Source organism: Chenopodium album, chromosome 10 (genome assembly GCF_948465745.1).
Source record: "Chenopodium album chromosome 10, dcCheAlbu1.1, whole genome shotgun sequence".
Lineage (NCBI taxonomy): Eukaryota > Viridiplantae > Streptophyta > Magnoliopsida > Caryophyllales > Amaranthaceae > Chenopodium > Chenopodium album.
Window position 1 is genome coordinate 43,935,194 of NC_137843.1, and position 6,000 is coordinate 43,941,193.

Genomic DNA, 6,000 nt, shown 5'->3' on the forward strand with positions numbered 1-6,000 from the left:
CCTTTTTAGAATTAATGTGATCACTAATATTTTAGAATTATATGTTGCATTAATAACCAACCAATTTAGCATAATAATAGTTTGGAGCAAATTGAATCTTTGTTTGCATGCCTTTGAGATCGCAGGGAATACTTTTCACTATTAGAATCGAGTAGAGGCCAATACGGGCGAACGTGACTCCATGACTCACTTCGTACCATCATCCCCGATCCTCCTTTCATGGTTCTGAACCATATGGAGTTAGTAATCTCATGGATTACGAATGGGGTTTAACCTTCATGGGTCAATCGTTGTTGCCTATCGTTGTCCCTTTATCGTGGTTGCCTTTTATGATCCGTGAACGGTTTACAAGTTCCTTAAAAACTTGTTGGCGGCTCCCTACTTTATTTGTCCCAAATCGTATACGTCAATTCCCATTTCCTATGAGTGTCAAGCATATTCACACATGCTTAACGTAGGAGCACTTGGAACTACACCTACAATTTGTTTTTGGTAAAATCGACGAGGACTTTTCACAGCGAGGGAGTGGTGGTCCTGCAATCCAAGGTGTGCCCTTGGAGGTGTGTGCCCTAAAATCCAAAATTGATGCTCTTTTTTCGGTTAATTTCTTGTGTGCTGGTCGAAGTTTCTATTTATGGTGTGTAATTGAATTGAATTTGCGGATATTTGGGGTTAAGTTGTGAAATTGAAGTGTTAATGTTTACAACTTGTTTTTTTTTGTTTGGTGGTTGTTGAAATGTAATTAAATTGTTGAAATGTTGAAATGAAACTTGTTTTTATATGATAATTGGCTGAAATTTTCTTGTTTTATTGTTGGAAATGGGTAGATGGAAGACCCTTTTGCTGTTATAACTCTGAAATACTAGTTTGGTGGGACTTTTAACACTGTTGTAAATGGGGAGTTGGTTTATGTGGGTGGGAAAGGAAATACCTTTACCATTGACCCTGACCTGCTGTGTTGGTGGTGGTTAGAAGATTTTTCAAAGAAGTGTGATGGTATTGAAAACATAGAGTTTCTGTATTACTTTGAGTAAGGTTTATTCAGATCTTGAAGTGTTGGAGTTGCAAAAAATAGCTAAGCAATATAGGTGTATTGAAGTGTATGTGTTTGGTGGTGTTCAAATGCCAAATTTATATCCCTCAGCACAACCAGTCCAACAGACACATTTCAACCTTTGGAAAGGGAAGTTCCACCTTAAAAACTTCAAATAAAGAGGGGCCCACCTAATACTTACGGAGTAATTGAAAACACATGCATCCAACCAGAAAGATGCTTCTACATCTGAAGCTGTGACTGATCCATTATATTGTCCTGAAATTGATAAGGGGAAAAAGATTTTGGTAGAGGGTGGTCATGGGGATGACTCTAATAGGAGCCTAGATCTAGATGAGGACATAGAAGGAGGTGAATATGATGATGAGGGTGGAGAAGAATAGTGGAATGAGGTGCTGAATGAAGATGATTATGATGGATATGTATCATATATAGAGGATGATGAGTTTCAGATTGCAAAAGAGAGGGTGAAGAGATGTACTACCAAGCTGTTGCATATAGCAGAACAACTACAACAAGAGGCAACGGAAGGAAGGCTTGTGAGTTAGCAAACTAAGACTCTAATAGAGGGTGGAAGTAAGTCTAATGATAGGGATTATGAGAGTGAATATGATGGAAGTGAGGATGGTCTGATTACTTCACCTAGTAGTGGTGATGATGAAAGTAAAGAGTAGAGAAGAAAAAGGTCAGGGATTCTTGTGAGTGCTAACACTGATTTCAATGTGTTCAATTGGAAAGTAGGGCAAATATTTTCTTCTAGGGAAGATTTTAGAGATGGAGTTGCTAAATATGCCATTCTTCAAGGTAGAAATCTGTTTTTTAAGATTAGTAACTTTAAAAGGAAACAAAGATTAGGAGTTAGATGTGTGGAGGGTTGTAATTTTTATCTGTATGGTAGCTGGGATTCAAGGATAGCTACATTTGTGGTGAGAAGAGTTGAAAGTGAACTTACCTATCAGAGAAACATGAAAAAAAATAGGCAGTTGAAGTCAAGTTGGGTGGCTTAGCAATTTCTTGAGGTGTTTAAGAACAGACCTCACTGGCTAGCAAAAGAAATTGTTGAGACTGTGAGGAGGGCTTTTAAAGTTATGATTAGGAGATCATTTGCTTACAAGGTCAAATATGCAGCCCATAAGTTGCTACATGGGTCCATGTATGAACACTACAGGAAGTTGGGTGGATACATAACTGCTTTGAAGGCAACAATGACTAAGAAGCCACATGATCCAGTGTTCCAAAAACTGTTCACCTGTTTTGAGGGGTTACAAATAGGCTGGAAAGCTGGTTGTAGGAAGGTAATATGTGTTGATGACTGTTTCTTGAAGACATTTCTGGGTGGCCAATTTCTGGCTGCAGTTGGCAGAGATGGGAACAATCAAATGTATCCCAAAGCTTGGGCAGTGATTGAAGGAGAGAATTTATTGTCCTAGGAATGGTTCTTACAGAATTTGCAGAGATGCCTTGAGCTAGGAGAAGGTGAAGGTGTCTGTATCATTTCAGATGAGCACATGGTGAGTTTTGATTGTCACTGGGATTGCCTATGTTGTTTTTAGTGTTTTGAAGCTTTGTTTTTAGTTTCCTTGTGTTGTGTTGAAATTATATGGTGACTGTGGTTTGTGTGTGTTGTACTCAATTAGGCTATCTTGAACGGAGTTAAGACTGTACTCCCTAAAGCGCAGAACAGAGGCACTGTGCTAGGCATGTGTTTTCTCATTGGTACAAAACACATAAGGGAGATGAGTTGAAGTTACAACATTGGACAATTGCTAAGTCATACAATAGGGCAGATTATAATAAGGGATTAGAAAAGCTTGTGAAGATGGATGCAGAGGCTGCAACTGCATTTAAGAGTTACAACCCTGTAGGCGTCGTTTGAAGTGCGCCTACGTTAAGCATGTTGTGAATATGCTTGGCACTCATAGGAAGTGGGAATTGACATAATACGATTAGGGACAAAGAAAGTAGGGAGCCGCCAACAAGTTTTTAAGGAAGTTGTAAACCGTTCACGGATCATAAAAGGTAACCACGATAAGGGACAACAAAAGGCAACAACGATTGATTCGTGAAGGTTACACCCCATTCATAATCCATGATATTACTAACTCCATATGGTTCGGAACCACGAAAGGAGGATCGGGGATGATGGTACGAAGTGAGTCATGGAGTCACATTCGCCCGTATTGGCCTCTACTCGATTCTTATAGTGAAAAGTGATTCCTGCGATCTCAAAGGCATGCAAACAAAGATTCAATTCGCTCGAAACTAACATTAGGCTAAATTGGTTGAATATTAATGCAACATATAATTCTAAAATATTCGTGATCACTTGATTAAACAACAAGATTAAAAAGGAACCTAAGCCGGTCGTCAAAATTATCTTATTAGGCGTGATTTTCAATTACATATTCCCTTTAAACATGCAATATGGTGATCAATAAATATAATAGAATAAACATTAATATTGGAAGCAATTCAACAATAAATTGTTAGTCAAATCAAATATAAATTAACCTAATCATGATATTAGAAATATAAAAATAAGATAAGTAATTAAAATAATTAATTACTCACATTACGCGCGTTCCTTAAAATTGCTACATCATGAATAAATTGTTAGTAACTTCAATAAAAACATAAATCAAATTGAAATTAAATTAAATAAATGTAAACTTGATTTAGTCCAAACCCTCAGTTAATTACACCTTTCACGCCTTGGTTTAAGGACGGAACCTCGGGTCAAGTATGGACTCCTTGGAATGCTTAAGGGAAGGAATAATGTAATTAGAAATACAGGTTTAAGGTTTAGAATATGAGAGAGAGAAGAGAATGATTTTTGGTGTAGAAGAGAGAATGATTTGGTGCCCCGAACTGTAGAAAGGAGGGGGTATTTATAGGGAAAATGAGTAGAGGGAACACACGGAACCCTAAAAAGATTCTGCCGTGACACGAGACATAATACCACGTCGCGGTGAAATAGCGACCCTAAATAAGATAAAACGCGTTCAGATTTACGCGGAGAAAACATGGGAAATTCCCGTGTCACGGCATGTGTACCGTAACACGACAGAAAATGCCGTGACGCGGCAAAGTCCACCGTGGCGTGGCACGTGACCCCGTGTCACGGTGTACTGTTTTTTCTAAATGCGGCGGAAAATACACAAAAAAAGCACCGTGACACGGTGTAGAATACCGTGTCACGGCAATATGCACCGTGCCACGTCAGCCTTTGCCGCATCGCAGCATTTTAGCTGATGCGCGGTAATTCCAGTTTTTTATGCGTTTTTAAAACCACAATAACTTTTGATCCGTAACTCAGAAAAAGTCATATAATATATCATTAGAAATATTATCAAGTCTACTTTCCAACCCAATTAAAATCAGGTCAAAATCATTTTTAGATTTTAAGATATATTCATTTTAGTGAATAGGTGTCGATTTTGGGCCGAGTTTAGTATTTTGCACATATTTTCTTCGTTTTAAATCGGAAATTGGCTTATGATATATTGTTGGAAAGCTTGTTTCAAGGCCTATCCATAAAAATAATAATTGGATCAAAATTATAGGGTCATAAAATCAGTTTCTCTCGGTTTAGTGATGTGGACACGAAAAGTGGAAAGTAAGTTATGATTTAGGGAAATGAGCTAGGAATTGGATTGGTTTATGAAATGTATTGAATGGAAACATGGATTTAAGAACTCCAAATATTAAATACTCCACCCGATCAATAATGACGTTGAAAGATTATTCATCATCGGGTTTGGTTTTGGGGAGACATTTTTAGGTGTCTACAGAAGCCCCCACTTTGACTGAGTTTGTAGAAATGTCAGTTTCGAAAACGATAGTCAAAGTAGTTGATAGGGACAGAGAATGATTTAAGACGTTTTGCGATCCTAAATCACTCTTTATACGCCGATACCTGCAGAATAATGTTAGTTCCACAGATAAAAGAGTAAAGGGATAAAATGCTTATCTGACACCAGTATATCGGTGGAAAATATGTTCGATAGTATTTGACACCAATGTACCGGTGACAAATGAGTTTGTTAGCTTTCTATACTTGAAGAAATCCACCGGATGATGTTTGTTGAGATACTTTCCATGCTTGAGGAAAGTCGACAGATGATATAATCGCTGACTTCTTTGCCTTGAGATGTAGCAACGACAGAAAATTTTGCATGCTTGAGGAAAAAACTTGTCTGATGATGAGATTGCAAGTCTCTATGTATCTAGAACCTTGCACCGTGAATCGTCTTCGCTTGGGAGATGATCACTAAAATGATGATGGTTCAATTGTCCCCGAACATGGGCTGCAGTTGGTTTGCTTGTCCCCGAACGTGGGCTGTAGATGGTTCGCTTGTCCTCGAACGTGGGCTGTAAATGGTTCGCTTGTCTCCAAACATGGGCTGTAGATGGTTCTCTTGTCCCCGAACGTGGGCGGTAGATGGTTCACTTGTCCCCGAATGTGGGCGGTAGATGGTTCGCTTGTCCCCGAACGTTGGCTGTAAATGAGACCTACAAAATGAAATTTGCCAAGGGACTCACATATACTGTGATTGACTTGACCAACTGACTTGACCAAGCTTGACTTGACACGACATGACATGTGTATGACTTGTGATTGTGTGTGTACAAGTATGATTTGAGTGTATGAGTAGACACAAGCAACCGAAAATGCAAAAAGCAAAAATTTTCTGTCATTTTTGTCATGAGTGGAGGGTACCTTCTTTCTCCCGAAAAAGAAAGACGTGAAAAATGAAGTTTTGTTTTTTAACTTCCCTCGATGAAAATATTGAAAAAGTTTTTGAACTTCCTCAAAAGAAAAGACATGAAGAAGGGAAGAAGTTTTAAACTTTCTCGTTAAGCAAGACAAAATAAATCGTAAAACAATGAACATTGTTCAGGCTAGGAAGCTAAGCAAGTATACAATGTTTCTTTTAATGAATGTT